This window comes from Peromyscus californicus, unplaced genomic scaffold (assembly GCF_007827085.1).
Source record: "Peromyscus californicus insignis strain IS unplaced genomic scaffold, ASM782708v3 Scaffold_16__1_contigs__length_79575227, whole genome shotgun sequence".
Lineage (NCBI taxonomy): Eukaryota > Metazoa > Chordata > Mammalia > Rodentia > Cricetidae > Peromyscus > Peromyscus californicus.
The window spans coordinates 74,536,360-74,557,524 of NW_026294458.1; the positions used below are offsets into that span (position 1 = coordinate 74,536,360).

Here is a 21,165-nt window from a genome sequence, read left to right on the forward strand (position 1 = left end):
AGAGGCAGCGAGACAGAAGCCACTGTCAGCCCAGCTCCAGCTGGGCCCGGCCTGTTAAGCATGGGATTGGTACTCTCCAGCTCTCTGCAAAAACACCAACTCGCCAGCTGCCATGTCTTAAACACTGCTCTGCATTCAGGATGGGACCAAAGGGCACACAACTTGTAGGCCAAGTGCTAGCCCTCATAGAACCCACCTTTTGAAGCAGCCTGTCTGTGGGTAGTAAGAAATGGGAAACTGAGTTGTAGATCTCGTAGTCTGTACTTCTCAAATTTCCTAAATAGTTCTCGCTTCTCCCTGTTCTAATTGCTGTCATATTTTATTTCTTCCAGGCAAATGGATACAGCAATCTGACTACTGACGACTGGGAGACCTTCTTGGCTCTGCAAAGACATCGCCGGCCAAAGAAGGCTGGCTGTGGAAAACAGCATGGACAAACGGTAACTTAAATCAAGTCTTCCAGCCCATTTCAGAGGTGTGCGTCCCAGCATAGCACAGTAAGGCTGAAACGCTCCCTTAAACATAGAGCGCTTTGTTCCTAAACCTCCAGGAAGTGGGGAGCAGCCAAGGGCTAGACCTGTTTTGTAGGTGAAAGCTAATAAAAAAAAAAAAAACACCACCACAGAAACTCACAGTTGATCCCCGGAAGGGAGAGCCCTCAGCAACGTTCAGACTCCCAGTAGCTAGACAGAGAGCAGACATCATCTCCAGGAAAACCACAGTACAGAGAGTGACACACTATGCTGCCCACAGCATTCCTTGAGACAGATAACTTTATCCAAAATTAAACAGAAACTACTGTGGGAACCTGAGTTTGGGCACAGCATGAAACAGGTGTCTTGCGTTCCTAAAATCTGTCCACGGCTGTCTTACATTTGGCTCACCTGAGCGCAGGCCTTCCCCAAGCAGAGGCGCTCACTGGCCCTTGTCACATCCAACCAGTCTCGGGGCAAAGCACTCTAGAACTGCCCACGATTTCACGCATGGCTTTAATCGTTTTTAAAAATACTGAATACAATATGTGGATTTTAATAAAGCCCTAAGGGTTATTGCTTTAGCACAGGAGAATCTCTTACTTGAGCTCTACTAAAAATTAAATTTATTCTAGATGATTTTCAAATTGAAACGCAGGAGAGGAAGATGAAGCCTAAAGCACAGACATCTTCATCGTCCTAGATGAGGCAGACATTTTTAGATGACACAGGACCCCCTGTGTTTCTGTTACTGTAACAAATATCTGAGACAAATCAACTTAACGAGAAGAAAGGTTTCTCTTAGCTCACAGCTTCAGAAGTCTCAATCCACAGTCATCTGGCCCTATCACTTCGGGCCTGTGGTAAGCCACATCAGAGGAAGTGGCTCACCTCACAGTGGACAGAGAGAGAAGAGAAGAGGAGGCAGGAGACTCCCAAAGCCGGCTGTAAGAACACATGTCCAGTGGCCTAACTTCCTCCCGTCAGGCCCCATCTTATAAAGACCCCATCATTTCCCGATAGACCCAGCAGTCAGGCACTGAGCTTTCAATATATGAGCCTTCGGGAGATTTTCAAGGTCCTGAGCATAGTCACCTCTGGCCCTAGAACCAAATAATAATAATAATAATAATAATACATGATATCAAAATTAATAATTCAGTTCACCAGTATTAAAATAGTGAAAATATAACCCAAAGTATAGGAAAAAAAAGTGTGTAACACATACCTCAACAATATAAAGAGTTCCCAGAGCTCAACAAGAAAAAAAAAGAGGACAACTTAGCAGATAAAAATTTAAAGAAAACTAACAGTAATGTGTGGAAAGGAGCTCAATTTTATTAGTCATGAAGAAAAATGTGACCAGGAAAGGTATGCTTTCCTCCATGTGCCTACAGGAAGGCAGGAAGGTATCCTGAGCAGAGCCGTAGACACTCTCGTACGCAGCAGAGGGGTATGCACAGGTAAAATACCTCGAGACTACCCAGGTATTGGTACTTGTCGATCAGAAAGGCTCGATGTAGACGGCAGACAGGAGATGTTCACAATGGGAACTCCTGGATCCCACCTTTGACATCCCAAATCAGTCACTCCTCAGGTGAGTCCTGGCTATCGGTCTTGTCACAAGCCCTCCAGGTAACCCTGATACCTGTCACAGGGCTGACTCGAAGTGTTCACACACCTCACACCCAGAAACTGAATCCCCGAGTGTTTCTAACACAAATAGGACAGGCAGCCATCGGATCCAGTGAACAGGAACACCCGCAGCTGCTCCCTTAGAGTGAACAAACGGCAGACGCCACCAGAATACGACATCAGTGGACTGCACACCGTGTGGCGCCGTCACCGAACAGGACCTGCGCCGCAGTGAAGACGGGCAGCCTGTGCGTCATGTCATTGTCAACAGAGCAAGTGAACATGAACCTCACACACACAGCCTTGAACAGACAACACTACACACAGATAAACCCCTGTGTGGTTCCAACTGTATATAAGAGATGCCTCTGTGTCATCCCATCTGTATATAAGAGATGCCTCTGTGTCATCCCATCTGTGTACAAGAGATGCCTCTGTGTCATCCCATCTGTGTACAAGAGATGCCTCTGTGTGATCCCGTCTGTGTACAAGGGATGCCTCTGTGTGATCCCATCTGTGTACAAGAGATGCCTCTGTGTGATCCCATCTGTGTACAAGGAATGCCTCTGTGTGATCCCGTCTGTGTACAAGGGATGCCTCTGTGTGATCCCGTCTGTGTACAAGAGATGCCTCTGTGTGATCCCATCTGTATATAAGAGATGCCTCTGTGTCATCCCATCTGTGTACAAGAGATGCCTCTGTGTCATCCCATCTGTATATAAGAGATGCCTCTGTGTCATCCCATCTGTGTACAAGGGATGCCTCTGTGTGATCCCAACTGTATACAAGGGATGCCTCTGTGTGGTCCCATCTGTGTACAAGGGATGCCTCTGTGTGATCCCATCTGTGTACAAGGGATGCCTCTGTGTGATCCCAACTGTATACAAGAGATGCCTCTGTGTGATCCCGTCTGTGTACAAGGGATGCCTCTGTGTCATCCCATCTGTGTACAAGAGATGCCTCTGTGTGGTCCCATCTGTGTACAAGAGATGCCTCTGTGTGGTCCCATCTGTATACAAGGGATGCCTCTGTGTGATCCCATCTGTGTACAAGAGATGCCTCTGTGTCATCCCATCTGTGTACAAGAGATGCCTCTGTGTGATCCCGTCTGTGTACAAGGGATGCCTCTGTGTGATCCCATATGTGTACAAGGGATGCCTCTGTGTGATCCCATCTGTGTACAAGAGATGCCTCTGTGTCATCCCATCTGTGTACAAGAGATGCCTCTGTGTCATCCCATCTGTGTACAAGAGATGCCTCTGTGTGATCCCGTCTGTGTACAAGGGATGCCTCTGTGTGATCCCATCTGTGTACAAGAGATGCCTCTGTGTGGTCCCATCTGTGTACAAGGGATGCCTCTGTGTGGTCCCATCTGTGTACAAGGGATGCCTCTGTGTCATCCCATCTGTGTACAAGAGATGCCTCTGTGTCATCCCATCTGTATACAAGAGGTGCCTCTGTGTGATCCCATCTGTGTACAAGGGATGCCTCTGTGTGATCCCATCTGTGTACAAGAGATGCCTCTGTGTGATCCCGTCTGTGTACAAGGGATGCCTCTGTGTGATCCCATCTGTATACAAGAGATGCCTCTGTGTCATCCCATCTGTGTACAAGGGATGCCTCTGTGTGATCCCATCTGTGTACAAGAGATGCCTCTGTGTCATCCCATCTGTATACAAGAGATGCCTCTGTGTGGTCCCATCTGTGTACAAGGGATGCCTCTGTGTGGTCCCATCTGTATATAAGAGATGCCTCTGTGTGATCCCATCTGTGTACAAGGGATGCCTCTGTGTCATCCCATCTGTATACAAGAGATGCCTCTGTGTCATCCTATCTGTATATAAGAGATGCCTCTGTGTGATCCCATCTGTGTACAAGAGATGCCTCTGTGTGATCCCGTCTGTGTACAAGAGATGCCTCTGTGTGATCCCATCTGTGTACAAGAGATGCCTCTGTGTGATCCCATCTGTGTACAAGAGATGCCTCTGTGTGATCCCGTCTGTGTACAAGGGATGCCTCTGTGTCATCCCATCTGTGTACAAGGGATGCCTCTGTGTGATCCCATCTGTGTACAAGGGATGCCTCTGTGTGATCCCGTCTGTGTACAAGGGATGCCTCTGTGTGATCCCGTCTGTGTACAAGGGATGCCTCTGTGTGATCCCATCTGTGTACAAGAGATGCCTCTGTGTGGTCCCATCTGTGTACAAGAGATGCCTCTGTGTGGTCCCATCTGTATACAAGAGATGCCTCTGTGTGATCCCATCTGTGTACAAGGGATGCCTCTGTGTGATTCCATCTGTGTACAAGGGACGCCTCTGTGTCATCCCATCTGTGTACAAGAGATGCCTCTGTGTGATCCCATCTGTATACAAGAGATGCCTCTGTGTGGTCCCATCTGTATACAAGAGATGCCTCTGTGTCATCCCATCTGTGTACAAGGGATGTCTCTGTGTGATCCCATCTGTGTACAAGAGATGCCTCTGTGTGGTCCCATCTGTATACAAGAGATGCCTCTGTGTGATCCCATCTGTGTACAAGGGATGCCTCTGTGTGATCCCATCTGTGTACAAGGGATGCCTCTGTGTGATCCCATCTGTGTACAAGGGATGCCTCTGTGTGATCCCGTCTGTGTACAAGGGATGCCTCTGTGTGATCCCATCTGTGTACAAGGGATGCCTCTGTGTGATCCCATCTGTATACAAGGGATGCCTCTGTGTGATCCCGTCTGTGTACAAGGGATGCCTCTGTGTGATCCCGTCTGTGTACAAGGGATGCCTCTGTGTGATCCCATCTGTGTACAAGGGATGCCTCTGTGTGATCCCATCTGTGTACAAGGGATGCCTCTGTGTGATCCCATCTGTATACAAGGGATGCCTCTGTGTGATCCCGTCTGTGTACAAGGGATGCCTCTGTGTGATCCCATCTGTGTACAAGGGATGCCTCTGTGTGATCCCATCTGTATACAAGGGATGCCTCTGTGTGATCCCGTCTGTGTACAAGGGATGCCTCTGTGTGATCCCGTCTGTGTACAAGGGATGCCTCTGTGTGATCCCGTCTGTGTACAGTACAAAACAGAGCCAGCTGTTCCACATCGAGGATTAGCTGTGATTTGGAGAAGCCAGTGAGCACATGGGGAAGAATGAGGAGAGAGGGTCTCCAGATGTGGCCAAGGCTTCTGTCTCTTGAGCCATACACTTGAGATACAGGCCCCTTTCTGTACACTTCAATAAAAGGGGAGGGGTCTAGAGGGGTGTCCTCAGTGGTTGAGAGCAATGGCTGCTCTTGCAGAGGACTCTGGTTCAGCCCCCAGCACTCACGTAGGGACTCACAACCATCTGTCACTCCAGTTCCAGGAGAGCCAGTGCCCTCTTCTGGCCTCTGTGAGCACCCTGCACACACATGGTGCACAGACATGCATGCAAGCAGAACACCCACACACATAAAACAAATCTTTCTAAATATAGAAAAATAGCAAATCCTTTTAAAACACTTCTAATTTGATTTAAATAATTCTTTTTTAATTTCATGGTGGCTGAATAATTCCTTTAGGTAAAGTATTTGCATTAGAAGATTCTAAGCTATGGAACTACGGGGTTCTGATAACCACTCTGAGGGGCATCCATCAATACAAATGACAAGTAAAAGCTTAAAAGATCAAGTCTCAGTGGACGCTTCCCTGGAGGCTGCATAGCGGAACGAAAAATGGCCCCTGGGGTCTGGCTGGGAAACCCAGCCGTGGGTGTGGGTCGTCAGTAAAGCTCTGCTTTAATAATTAAAATGTAAGCAAGGAGTTTGTGTATCTCCATGCTCCACAATAACTGTGCATGGTCGTGACTGCGTTAACCTGTCCGTCAGTCAAGTTAAAGGCCATCCAAGAGCTGACGGACAGAGGACAGTAGGTGCACTAACGAGTGGATGGTCACTTCTGACTGAAGCTTGCTAATATGTTTGGTCAGCAAAGAGCGAGGACTCTTTTTAAAGAGCAAGGACTGTCATCTCAGTCCTTTGGTCGGCAGAACCTTCCCCCACTTCAGACTCCCGGCTTCTGCTTTAGTCAGTGTGTGCCTCGCCAGCAATGGTCCTGACCTTGGCCACTTAGGTGACTTCAGTAACTCCAGATGAACTACACGTCTACATTTTGTTTTCTCTTTCAGATTGTTTCCTTCATGTGTATATATATATAAAAATTTGGGCCGCTAAGACGGCTCAGTGGGTAGAGGTGCTTGCCACCAAGCTTGACAAACTGAGTTCAGTCCCCCTGAGATGCAATTGGTAGAAGGAGAAAACTAACTCCTGCAAGATATCTTCTGATACACACACACACACACACACACACACACACACACACACACACACACACACACACACAATCAAAAATTAATATTTTTTCAATTCTACAAGTTTTGGCTCATTTCTAAGGAGTTGACATATACCACCCCCCCCCCCAACCTAGAATTCACTGTCAGTTGAGTAGAAAATAAAATGAGCTTGAGATGTATCTATCATTCAATAGTTCTGAGCCCCAACCCTAGAGTCAGGCCCTCAGTGTTCTGAAGCCCCTGGATGGTACTCAGCATCCCTGAGATCCACTTGCTATAGGGGTATGTCATGCTCTGAGCACATGTGTACTCATGCACATGCATGTGCACGCACACACACACACACATCTTCAGACACTCCCTGTGTTACAGCAGCTTCCCCTTCATCAATCCTACTTGCCATAAATAAACCAGAAAGGAACTTCTGAAGCTGCCTTTGAAGTAAGGGCACAGGTGTGGTGGACTCAACTCACTGTGGAGAAACTGAAAAAAAAAACTGATTATTGTTAATATTCTTAAACAGTATAGAATCCCATTTACATGGCATTCACATATGCTAAGAACCATAAGTAATCAAGTAGTGATTTAGTGTATGCATCAGGATGGATATGGGTTATATGCACACACTTGGTCATTTCACATTGAAGGCTTGAGCATCTGTGATCTTAGTATACACACGGGGCCTGGAACCAATCCACTGTGGATCTTGAGAGATGACTCTGTGTGACCCACCTGTTGTAAACTAGATACCCCTCAAGAGACTTGAGAGCCATTGAGAACAAGGTAGAGAGGCAACAGCTTCTGTGGGGGTTAATCTTGATTGCCAACTTGACAGGATATAGAATCACCATAGATACTGACCTCTGGGCATGTCTGTGAGGGAGTTTCTAGATGAGCTAACTAAGGTAGGAAGACCCACCGTCAGTGATGGTAACAGTGTTCCTAGACCAAGTACGAAGGAGAAAGTGAACAGAGTATCGGCACACATTGCTCCTGTCTTCCCAGCTGTGGATGAAAAGTGACCAGATGCTCCAAGCTTTTGCAGCCATGTTTTCCTGCATGCTGGACTGTATCCCTCAAGCTGTGAACCAACATAAACTCTTTCTCAAGTTGCTTCTGGTCAGGAATCTTGGTCACAGTGATGAGATCCAAGTGACAAATTCATCTCCCTCCTTGGATGGGTAATGTATCTGGGCCACATTGCTCCACTACTCTCTGGTACCCTAAAGATATGCTGTCATAAATGTATGAAGTATGCGGTTTCCTGGGCTGGTCCACAGCGTCTACCTCTCACAGACAGAGCCAGTTATACCGTACTAATGACAAAGGCCATAACAAGTGTGTTGACACCCATCAAACGTACTCAAACCTTCTGTTAGCGCTAAGTAAACCAGGACAAAAGGACCTAAAAAATTACATTACATGTGAATAAAACTTTAACAATAATGTGTTTGAAATAATAGGCTCCTCATAGACAGATCCAGTGACAGGACTTAATTCATAGCTTCCGGTAGAGGCTCAACTGAGTCATTCCATTCATATAAACCACACATCAAAATAAAGCCATTCTGACAGAGGAGAAGTGGTCTTCTGTGTCTTACCCTTGTGATTAAGACAGGCTCACAGTGAATTGTTTGGGTTTTGTTAGAACAGTATTGATTCATATCCCCCCAGCCAAAATAACCTTAACACTGACAGACTAGAAGAGGAACTGATTGTGTCTAAAGGACAAACCTGGAAGGTGGCCAGCCTTACAACAGATTGTTCCTCCTACTTAGGAAAAGCTCCTAAATATGATTATTGTGGAACTTACCCCACTCAACTTCAGTCACAAATGGCTGAACTGAGGAAGATGGGGAGAAAGAGACTGGGGATGGACTTAACCACTGCATTATGGGAATTCGAAGGCTGAGAATCCACCAGGAACTACGTGGTACCCCCAGTCCTTTGTCCCAAATAATCCTTTGTACTACTAGTTTAAGGCTTTGAAAAGCCCTCGTCATGCTTAGGTCACAAGTACAAGACGTCCTTCTCTTCTCTGAGTCCCTCCCATCTCCACGCCACTTCCGTCTCGAACCCTCTACTGCTTCATGATCGATACACTTTCTTCTCAGTTGTGGAGGTTCTTCCTCTTTAAGGCCCCTCTCTGCAAAGGTATCCACACAAATGAAATCTTAGAAGAGGCATTTTACCCACCTTACCTAATGCACAGGACCAGGCCTAGCCAAAGTAATTAAGGAACTGGGTGGTTCTTCTGGGCTGGGCTGGAAGAGGAATGTGGCCATTAATTGCTCACCATAACCATCTGTAGGTGTGTCATCCCTGTCCTGTCCCTGCTGCTGAGAAAGTTAAAGGCCACTTTTAGTCTTTCAACCAACAACTTGATAGAACCCTATAAAAATGCAACTCCTCTAATGAGCAGGTTAATGTAGTGACAAATTGAAGTCTAGGAGCCCCGTACCTGGTGGTTACATGCACACTTTCGTGCACGTGCACACGAGCGCGCACACACACACACGCACGCACGCGCGCGCACACACACACACACACACACACACACACACACACACACACACACGCTTTCATTCCTAAAACAGCTCCTCCCCTTCCCATCAGAGGGCACGAATTGTTTGTCCAAACCATCTCCCACTCTGAACTTAACACAAAGCTTGGTCAGTGTTGAAATCTGGGTGGGGCCCACCAAATCTAAAGCTCTACTTTACAGGGGAGGGGAAATCAGATGCATGGCATAACAGATCAAATGAAAACAGAGCACCATTTCCCTGCCAAGTGCTTCCAAAGCCGAACTGTAATACCACTCAAGATCATATCGTGCGGCTCAGTCCTCAAGGTCACAGAGTTGTCTCTGAAAGATCGTTCCATGTTGTTCCTTCAACACTGTTTCCTAACGCTTTGATCAAGTAGAGCTTTTAAAAACAAGTTCCAAGAGCTTAGAGTCTAGGAGTAGTTTCTTTGATGTCGTATTTTGTCATAAACACATTCATTTATAATTACTGAAAGTGCTTTGACATGTTAGGAGAGATACTGCACGTTTAAAAATACAGATCCTTTCAGCTGTCTGTAAAAGATGCTACTTAGCTATATTTTTGTTCATGGAAGTGGATGAACCAGACCTCTGAGTTGGTTATCAAAGACTGCCCATCTTCCCTGTGATATCCAGCTCTGGCCACATGGTCCACTACGTCCAGGTACCTAGAACCAGGTTAATCTCAACCCAGAGTTAGACCCAATCCAACCAAGGGTGCTCAGTCATTCAACTTGTAAACTCAACTCTCATCTTCCACATTTGCCATCTCCAAAAACTTCATCCAAATTTTGAGACGGTCCCCTCTACCGTCTGGAGCCTCCTGCCAACTCCCATCATAATCTTAGCCCAAGGTTGCATCATTGTGTGTGTGGGACTCAGTAACACATGGACCAGGAAAGGCCATGAGTCAGTCACGCCCACTAGCCACCCACACAAACATAACTACTCACAGAAAAGTCCTGCATGGCACAGTCCATAAGATATTCATGTTGGTTCTCTACCCTTTCAAAACAACAACAACCAGAGTCCACCGCAAAGTCACAATGGCTTACTTTGTGGGTCACCACATCTTATAAAGCACTTTCACAATCATTATCTCATCTGAGTCTCACAAAACTCAGTAATGCCAACAAAGTCGACATTATACTTACATTAAAGATAACTCAGGCAGGGAGGCCGACTCCCTTCTCACAGAAATGGCAGAGTCTCACGGAAGTGCAGACACTTGCACATCCTGGGGCCTCTGAGGAGGCTGATTAGTGCAGTCTTAGTACAAAGAACATTATCTATTAGGCTCTACAATCATTGACATAAATCTCTCCAGAAACTAAAGCCTCCTGGATGCTGTGCTGAGATTCCCTAAGCGTGAGTTCCTTTAGACAGACTTCCTCAATTCTGTGCTCAATGTCTTTCTCCAGGAATTCCCATGGTTCCTCATCTTTTTGCTTCTGCATCTATTAGCTATTACAAACATCTTATCATGTTACAGTGCTTGGGAAGGTCCGCCTTACTGCTCAACCAACAGTGCAAAGTGGTCCGAGGAGCAATCAGTGACTCCTTCATGGGCTCCACTCTGTGCACAGCCCCTCCCTTGTCGAATCAGTCCTGCCTTTATTTAGAATTTTTGTCCATCTTGGATTTCTGTGGTTTCTTAACAGGACATGATTATATCATTGTCATGATTACTGAGGTCTCTGGTGCCCCTCAAATTTTATGGCCAAGGCAACTTCCCCACTCCCCCAAAACCCTAGCTCTACCTATGGTATTTCTCTGAAATCTTTCTTTTTTATTGAAAGTGGCGAGGCACCCATGTTTTTCATACAAACCTTGACATGAGGATAGCCCAGCTGTTGGGGAACTACATACATTGGCCAAGTTATTTAACTGCCTTGGCCCTTCAAAACCCATCAGAAGCTTGAGCTCATAGACATATTTAACTCATAAAATTAATTCAGAGATGTTTCCCAAATGTCTTGCCCCTAGTAACCACATAATAAGGGATTACCACTATTAACATGATTAGTGCTCATTTTCTTAAAATTCTTTTCCTTCTAACTGTGGTGAAATATGGGTGAGGTATTATCTTTATCGCTCCAAGTTCAATAATGTTAGGCATGGTCACATTGTGATGTTACCATCTCCAGGACTCTCTTAGTCTTGGAGAAGTCACACTTCATCTCTTCTAAACAACATTCCCGTTCTCTCTGCCCGAGTCCCTGGCAACCACCACATCACCTTCTGTCTCTCTGAGTTCAACTACTCTAGAGCCTCCTACCAGTGGAATCACCCAGTGCTTGTCCTTTTTTGTTACTGGCTTATTTCACTTAGCACAACACCCTCCAGGCTCAGTGTGTGTCTCTCCTTCCTTTTTTTGGGCTGGATGTTGTATCATTTCACATAGGCACCACATTTTGTTTTCCTTGTGCCTGTGAGTGATATGTAAGAGATATACTTTTCTTCTACCTTTCAGCTGTTGTAAATCATGCTACTATAATCACAGTGTATGAATTATCGTTATTATATATTGTCTTATATTTCCCTAATGCCTCTGTCAGTACCTAAAATGAGAAGTTATCTACCAAGATAATGATAAACCCATCCATTTATCATGCTAATGCTGACTTTGGCAACACAGTCTAGCTCCAGAGAGGAGCAATCTGAAGGACCCAAACTACTAGCCCCCTCATTGTATATGAGTTGAGCCTGAAGCTGTGCTAAATGGAGGTCTGGACCAACTCAGCCAATGAGTGGTGAACTCAGAAGCGAGTGGCACTTAGACCTCCATACAGAGAAGCCTGTGCAGTATCTACTGAGTGTGTTAACTAACAGCTTCAGTGAAAGCTGTGGAAAGTCCACAACACAGCCGAAAGAGCCTGTGTTTCTAATAGGAAGTCCTGTAAGTTGGGGATTCTGAGAAGCAGACGAATGCCAGGGAGGAGAATGAATTTATGTAAGCCGAAACATGGCTTCATCCAGCTGTGTTCCCAGGGCACTGATAGACCAGGAGACTTGGATTCTCATCTTCTCTCATTCATTCATTTATTCTCAAGGACACTGAGCAGTGAGGAGGGGGCAGGCAGTATGCCACGCACCAGCATGAGCAGATCAGAGTCGACCGATGCACACATATGTTCAGGTCTCTTAGCTTCATGCGTTCCCATTCAGGGTCTCCCTCAAGGACTTCCTTGAATGAGCTTTCCTCAGAAACTGTCCTCAGGGAATGTTAGAAGCTTGATGCCATTGGCCCTTGATATTTTCTTCCTTCTGTCTTCAAGTTTGATGATTTCATGTTTGCTTGAGTGTTCTTAATCACCTAAGGATGGGTTCAATATTACGGGCTGTGTGTAAAGGTTCCACAGAGAAACAAAGAGATAAAATGTGATAGATGTAGAGTGAGAAGTAAGGTGACAAAGACGGTGACAGGATTTGTTCTAGGATGGCTTACACAGTTGTTGGGGCTGGCACGTCCTCACTCTACGGAGCAGTCTGGGGATCTGGAGAAGAGTCTATGTTTCGGGTCTTAAGTTCAAACTTTACAGCAAGACAAGACTCCCAGGCAGGGTCTCTAAATTGCAGTCTTAAAGGATATAGAGTTCTTTGTTGTTGTTGTTGTTGTTGTTGTTGGGCATCGGGAGGAAGCTGTCTTTGCTCTCAGGGTCTTCAAGTGCTTTCGTCGAGGCCCACCTACACCGTGAAGAGTTCTCTGCTTTGTTCAAAAGTCTTCTGATTGTCACACTTTTAAAATATCATCACAGGAATGTATGCATTTCGCTGAGGGAATAACTGGACCCGGTGCCAAGCCTTAGTGAAAATAACAAACTTTGTCATTGCTATGTGGAAATCTTATCTCAACTGTTAAAAATTCAATAATAAGATGGGCAAATTATATATTTAATATCAGCAAAGTATTTTGAACAAGCATTTTACCACTGAAAGATTGGCTTCATGAACAAAAGATTGGCAAGATGGATCATAAGGAAAGATGCCCAATGCCCAATCTGAAAAGGTGAATTTGATTCCTGAGATCCATGAGGTGGGTGGACAGATACAATTCCTGCAAGGTGTCTCTGGACCTCTCTCTGTATACAGTGATATGCATGCGCCCCTTCCCACACAAATAAAGAAATGCAACTTAAATATTTTAAAGATAGATATGTAAGAAATAACCACATTAAAAGGTCACTTAACATCATCAGGTGAGTGGACATTTTAGAAATCACATTCAAGCTCTTCTTGTGGAAACCTCAGCTCAGCTCTCACTAAACTGAATCGAATCTTCCCACTTGAGGTGGCCCAGGTTCCACAGACACCCATTTTCTTGAGTCCCTCAAGGCCTTCTTGTGAGCCTAGAAATCACAAGCTTTTTAACAGTTGAGAGTTAATGCTGGATTCCTGTTTTTCCCCCCAGAAGAACGCCAACGCCAGCATCTCTGGGTCGGCTCCTTTTCTCCTTGTTTCTGTAAAATCCCTGGCAAGAGCAATGGGAGGAAAACAGCTTCACTTTGATTCACAGTTCTGGGGTACATCCCATCGTGATCTGGGAGTCACATGGCACCCACAGTGAGGACACAGAAATGGATGTCGGTGCTGCACTTGCTCTCTCAATTCTACTCCATTTGGGACCCCAGAACAAGGGATGGTGCCACCCACACTTAGGGTGGGCCTTCCCATTTCAGTTAACCCCACCTAGGAACTCTCTCAGAGATTCACTCAGAGGCCTGTCTCCCAGGTGACTCTGGGTCCTGTCGAGTTTACAGTCTAAGCCACTGGTACCAGGTAAGATGCTGCCTCCATGTGCGCACTGAGTGTCTCCTGTCTGTGTGCCGGCTTCTAGTACACTGCATGGACTTGGCTTCTTCGCTTCCAAGGCCACTTGTCTTCCCATGATCAGTCATCTGTGATGCCTGTAAATCCTATAAATGGGATAAATTAACTCTAAAAGGCTGGACCCTGCCTCAGATTTTTCCATCAAACCTTGATGGAAAAAGCGGCCATACATGAGGCAAAAATAACCAAGCATAGCTCTATCCCAATAAAATCTGATTCATTTGGCTGTGTCCCAATAAAACTTGATTTATAAAAAATAGGCAGAGGCTAGGATTGGTCCACACACCTTCATTAGTTGACCCCTACTCTCTATAATAGCCCTGTTACATCTCTACAACAAATCAGTCTCTAGACTCAACTCAACGATTTCAATTATTAGTGACCTGCATTGGGCCCACAGAAAGTGGGCCCAGTATTGTAAGTCAAGGGAAAGGAATGGGCTCCTGGGCCCCTACCCTTTACCTCTGACCTTTTGGCTCTTGGTGGATTCTGGGAGAGGGGGAATGTCTGTCTTTAGCTGTGTACCCACTGCTCAGCCCACCAAGCTCCAACAGATGGCTCAAAACTCATGGTTGCACGGACAGTCCCACTTAATCTCAGAGAGCTGACAAACAAAAAGAATAATCATGAATGTCAAAGAGAAATTTGTGATTAGGATGGCCATTAATGAGGTGGTAGAGAGCTGGAGAGAAAGGGTGGTCCAAATGCATTGTATACATATGTGGGACCATCTAAAAAGTAATTAATTTTTTTAATCCAAAGGGCAAAATGTGTTTGTATCTGCAAGATGTCTGACAGTGATCAGCTCAATGAACAAGGTACAATTTGGGCATGAAGTCACAGGTGGTGACTTTCAAAGCCAGAACCAGAGGACCTGTCTCAGAGCCATTCTGCACCATTCCATATGGACTCTCTAGTCACACTGCTAATAGGGCATCAGTGTCCTGAGAACATGCTCCAATCAATACAGGTATGATGATGAAGATGGTGGTGGTGGTGGTGGTGGTGGTGGTGATGGTAATGATGGTGATGACAATGAGTGATGATGGTGATGGTGATGGTGATGATGGTGATGATGATGATGATGATGGTGGTGGTGATGGTGATGATGGTGATGACAATGAGTGATGACGGTGATGGTGATGATGGTGGTGATGATGTTGATGACTAGACAATGTATACAATATATGCCATAATCATGACAAAAGGAACATATACAGCATGTTTTCATCTACCTCATCTCACAATTTATGATAGGCAATTGTTAGCTCTTGTTTCAGGAGAAGAAACTAAGGCCTGGGTACCTCCAAAAGTCCTGAAACCAGGGATCCCATATTGGAGGAGGAAACATGACAGGCAGGCCAGCACCTCTCACACATCTGGGCACATCAGGGAACCTGACCAAGACTGTTAGTCTGAGAAGAATGGCACAGTGCTGCTTCCAAATTCCAGGCATTTTTATCAATAATGATTGATTTTTTACCAAGGCATTTGGAGACTTGCTGTAACCCCTATCCTTCCCATTCTCTCCTTGTTCTAGAAGCTCCCAATGTAGAGGTAATAATCACATTTTAGCATAAAGTACAAACATGCAGTAGGCAGCCCCAGAGATCTGAGTTCAAGTCCATGCTCTGCCGCCTGCTTGCTGTGTGGTTCTGGATGAGTTATTTGGACTCTTTGAATTCCTGTGCATTTACATATAAAATATAGATAATAAAGCTAACCTCATAGAAATGCGTGACCTTCTGGATTAAATTCTGTCCTCTGCGAGGAATGATACAATCCTAACCTCCAGTATCTGTGACTGAACTTATTCAGAGAGAAAATCTTTACAGAAGTAATCATTGGGGTCAAACCCAACATGGCCATCTCCTTACAAAATGGGGGACATTTGGACCTGGACACAAATGTGCATGAGGGAAACAGCTTGAGATCATGTTGGCACAGACCAAGGAATTCCTGGGGCAACCAAAAAATATCTGGAAAAGGTGAAGGCAAGATCCTTCTTGGGTTTCTTGAAGGGTAGGAAAGAGCTACTACTGTCGTTTCAGACCCCCACCCTCCAGAATGTGGTGGCACTCCACGCCGTTTGTCCCAAGCCACCGGTTTGTGCTCTTGGCCCTGGTGACTCGGCAAATGAACAGCGCGAAGACAGTGGACAAAGGGAAGAAGGCGCGTGGCCCCACGCCTAGCACATAATGGATGCACCAACATGTTTCTGGAGAGCCTGGTTGTTCTTTTTCAGTCTAGATCACATTCACTGAACTCTGCTACATGTTCTACTGTGTACTTAGGCATGTTCTCATCAATAATTCTTTCCACAGTGCTCTGATAGATAGAGAACTGTCTGTCTCCTCCATGTTTCACATAGTCCAGAGAGGTCAACAGGGGAGCCATCCCGAAGTGTTCACTGAGTGTAGCAATGAGACTGAAAATTTTCAGCAGCCCATGTTGCAGTGTTGTTTTACAGCATCTTCCATATGAATATGTAATACGGATGCTTGACACCATTCTGAAGCACTCCTCACTCATCCAGTGGCACCCTGTAGACTGCTAGAGTTGTTCTATAATTTAATGCCACCAAAGAGATAGGTATAGGAATCGGGAGAATACAGTCCACATGGCGATGTGCTGATACCCAAGTCTTCCTTCTGAGCAGGGCTGCTGTCTTAACTGGAATTGCCTGAGCTGCAGAAATCTGTGACCCCACAGCCTGGCCACAGGCTGAATAGAGAGCCAAGCATGCTGGGCCAAACTGAACCACTGAAGGGCAGAACCGGCTTACAACTCCGCCTTCCTGAAGAGCTTTGTCAGGCCATGTTCCTTTACTTTAACTACTGTAAGAATGTCACAGATTGGGTGTCTCATAAATAACAGAAATAAACTTCCACAGTCCTGAAGGCTAGGATGCCCAAGTTCAGGGTGGACAAAGTGGGTAGGAGGGCTTCTTGCTCCATGATCATGGCAGAAGTCAGGACAAGGAGCTACATGCAGCTTGAAGCTTCCTTGATGAGGGCCTGAATCCCATTCACAAAGAGGCTGCCAGACTAGTAACTCTTAAAGGTGACACCTTTTGACTCTGTCCTGTTGACAGCACCCACATTGGGGACATTCAAGCTGCAGCAGATGCCCCCCCCCAGGGGCACCTCCCACCCAGTCTTACTTCTGCCTCTTCTTCCCTTGAGTGTTGTTCTTTAGATACATCCAGCATTCCACCCTGAATTTCTGTGTTTGTCCAGAACTTGCTAGATTTCATGTTTTCCTTCAGTTGACAAGAAAAGCTATTGGCCTAGACATGTGCCTAGCAGAAATGCAAGACTAAAAAAGATCCTTAGGTTCAAGCCCTCCACGTTCAAGCTCAGATAGAAATGTGATGAGGTATGAAACATGGATATAAGTATGTGGGAGGTAGCAGTCCCTACCATGTCCACGGGTAGATCTGAGGTACCAATAACAGAAAATAAAGAGACTAAATCTCCACGTAATAACATTTAAGCACAGGATTACATCTACCCATGAAGAGTCAGACACTGCCATTCCGTTGTCTGTAGAAAAAAAGTATACAAGGCCAGAAACTGTATTTTTTTAAAGGAATATGTGATAAATAGGTAGAAAGTTGATGTTTCCAACCACACAGATCAATTCCACAAAGCATAACGCATAGTTCAGGATAGCCATTCAGCATCAAAGTGCTGTCTAAATATTGATTTTTATTCCCATAGACATAGCTGTCACTACTCTCAGTCTTAACCAGAGACATCCCTCTCTCTCCATGAGCTTCGTGTGGTATCAGAAATAAGTGACAGAAGAGTCCCCACTCCTAAAGGTATCCATGCCATCCCCTCAGAGCTCCAGGAACACTGTGGAAGAGTGGGCAGGAAGAACATAAAAGCCAGGTGACAGGGAGAAGGGCCGTGAAATGCCACCTCCAGGGCATGGCTCCACCATTTCGGGGACTCATAGCAGCCACAGGTGCCCATCCTAGATCTACACAAGAGAGGATCTGTCAGCAGTCAGTCATGGATGCAGGAGGGGACACCAGGGGCACCCCTCATGGCGGGACTATTTGCTACTGATAGATTCAGGGGAAGAGGAAACATGGCTGGCCATTGGTGACTGCACTGGACTCCAGTGGATCTTTCTACCCAAGCTCACACAGATGGCCCTGGTTACCCTGGATGAGTCAGAAAAAAAAAGGATTGAGTCGTGATTCTGGGAAAAGGACTGGCAGTGATAAGAGGCGTCAATAGGAATGTAGAGAAATGGGGAGAGGGGGTCAGAACACATGTATACATGTATGAAATTGTCAAATAACAAAATCAATAAAATTAATTATTGTGAAAGAATGTGGGACAGAGGGCTAGTGCCTAAGGTTAAAGCACTCTCCCTACAGTCTGATGATCTAAGTTAAGTACCTGAAGCCCACGGTAGAAGGTGAAAACCAACTCCGAAAGCTGTGCTCTGATCTCACACGTACCACAGCATGCATGTGCCTATACCCCACAGACATCACACACACACACACACACACACACACACACACACACACACACACACCCCATGGTGTGCATGTGCCTATACCCCATAGACATCACACATACACACACACACACACACACCATGGTGTGCATGTGCCTATACCCCATAGATCACACACACACACACACACACACACACACACACACACACACACACACACCTATCTGGGACTATGGGGGTCCAGCCCCTCTATAGTCCCCTCCCAGGGTCTGGGAAGAATCTACAACCAGCTGATAATTAATCTTTGATGAAAAGAAATGAATCTATGTACACGAAACTCCTTAGTCCATATACTTTATTATTCTGTGTCAGTTACAAGCTTCTATTCTGCTCTCATATTTAGCTCCTTTCTTGCCTGATTTCTCTCTACACTTATCTGCTGTTCCCTCCAGGTTCTATCTTAATTCCTTCATCTAGTTCTGCCCCTTCTAGGTTTTCATCCATCTAGTTCTTTCCCATATCAGCTCCTCTCCCATCTCCTTCTCTCTCGTCTTGTTCTTCCTCATTTTGTTCTTCCCCATCTAGCTCTTCCTCATCTTCCATCTCGTTCCTCTAGTACTCAACCTAGTTCTAGCCCTTCAAGCTAGTTCTTCCTCATCTCAGTTTGTTCCTCTCAAGTTCTTACCCATCTAGTTCTTCCATCCTCTTTTCTCTTCTCCGTCCCCTTGTGCCCCGGAAGTCCCGGTATATATACACTTACAATCAGTGTTCCCTTGGCAGTGCAAAGCCAGACTTCCGGGGTCAAACGGAGGGGTGATAAGAATCACATAGAGGGGCAATAACCATTAATTATCATTTGCAACCCCAAAGGGAAGTGACCAATGGGGAAATGAATTAACTAAAGGCTAAATTCGGGTAATATCTAAGAAGAGGGATCTTATTGCTCAACTATAGTCTTAAACGTGTTTGGTAGAAAATGTTAAGAATCTATAAATTGCTAGGTCAATGGGAGAAAATAAAACTGCCTTCTTTTTTCCTGGGGCTTCTATCTGTCCAAGCTATCTACCGTCTTTTCTGCAGGGTGGGGGAAAGTGTGCTCAGTCACTAGGCAGCCTGTGCACAGCTAGATGCCTCTGGTGATAGTTAAAGGGAGATCTGGAACCAGAGGAAAGGTTTGGGAAAGGAGGAAGTTAAGCTTAATTGGCACATCCGCCAGGCCTTCTCAAATGGGTAGTCTGGACTCTTAAGTCTGTTCTTAGAGAGTACAGAGGTATCTCTGATAAGGTACTTTCCTCCGTCTGGAGATGGACCTGGCCGGATGCTGCCAATGGTGATAATTACAGAGAGGTTTAAACTGGGGTTTGGGCTGAGCATAGCTATTAGCACAGAAAGTTATCTAAATATTCCTAGATGTGGTTAGGTAAGGAGTTAAAGGTCTATAAAGTTAGTAAGGCTGTAAGAAAGGAGGGTCCGAGCTAAATTGTGTAAAGCTATTACTTAAGGTCCACCTGACCTAGACAGTGTCTACCTGTGGAATTTACCTTAAATCAGGAGACTAGCATGTGATGGTCTGGACTGTTATTTCTGTTAGTCCTTGAATATGGCTAAGGGAGATATCTGATTCCAGAGGAAGCCTTTCCTGAGGCTGTTCTCCAAATACCTGGAATGTGTATGTCCGGAGAGTTATCAGTCCACACTGTTAGCACTTCTTAGGGAAAAATCAATTGGGAAAACTATGAAGGCACACATGATTTTCATAACAGAAGACAGCTGATCTATAACAAGCCAAGTAACACCAAAAGCTCCTTGGAATTTGGCTTCCTCTGGAGGAATTTCTTGATTCCTCCAGGTAGTGACTTTGCTATAACCAGCTGAGTTCTTATGATATGTTCCTGTGGCCCGCAGCACACATCCCTATACAAAAGTAAATAAAATAATATTTTAAGTAAGTAGCCTATCCACTGTCTCTTCAAGGTCTTACAGTCATTAGGAAGGGAAAGGCTATCAATAAGCTTCTGATTTGTGAAAAACTTCCTTGATAAGTGGCAATTGTTTCCTATGTACATATTTACATTTCCACTTCAGATCAAGGTCAAAGCTAAATACATAGAGGGGTAGAGAAGGCCTTGGTTGTTCGTAAAAATTTAAACTGATTGAAAATACCCTGTTGCCTGCATAATCACCGCAAATCTCCTGACACTTTCTTTTGTAACCCCTGCCCTTTAAGATTTCTGATTACCCCTTATCAGGAGTCATCAGATCTGATATTAGCAATAAATCCATTGTTCACTCCCCCTCCTCCTCACCCTCCTCCTCTCCCTCTCCATCCTCTTCCCCTCCTCCTTCTTCTCCCTCAGCCAATAAACTGAAGATCTGACTCTTCAGAGTGCCGCCACCTGCTGCCAAGCCTCAAGCACCCACGCCGCCATTTCATCCCTTTCTGTCCCTCAGCAACACAGCCTTCCTGCCTGGAGCCTAAGGAAGCAGAGAAAGAGGAGGTTCTTGGGACACTTACCCTGACAATGGCAGAGTTCCCGCAATGCCAGCGGCACCAGGACAGCAGAGATCTCTCAGCCTGGCCTTCTCCTGCGGCAGGTTGGGAAACAGACACGAAGAGTCATGTAGGGCGGCAGAGCTTTGTGATTTCCAAACCAGGCTTAATTTATAACAACTCACACCCACCTCCTGTCATTTCTTCCTACAGTACAGCTCAGGGAGAAAGTGTCCAGGAATGCCAGCTCACTTTAGTATTGTGCTCCTTGTAGTGCCTATAAATTATTATCATTATCATTATCATTATTATTATTTTTATCTTTTTTCTTGGTTTTTTGAAACAAAGTCTACTGTAACCCAGCTAAACTCACTATGAGTCGGAAGATGGCCT

At 45.5% G+C, this 21,165-nt stretch overlaps 1 long non-coding RNA gene across 1 annotated transcript in view; it reads right to left on the reverse strand.

Annotated features, from left to right (window-relative positions):
• LOC128111619 (uncharacterized) overlaps window positions 1-20,895 on the reverse strand; it is an 87,836-nt gene extending 66,941 nt beyond the window's left edge. The window contains exon 1 of the long non-coding RNA XR_008218678.1: window positions 20,797-20,895. This is a non-coding gene — a long non-coding RNA (uncharacterized LOC128111619). The remainder of the gene's footprint in view (window positions 1-20,796) is intronic.
• Between the last annotated feature and the right edge of the window lie 270 nt (window positions 20,896-21,165).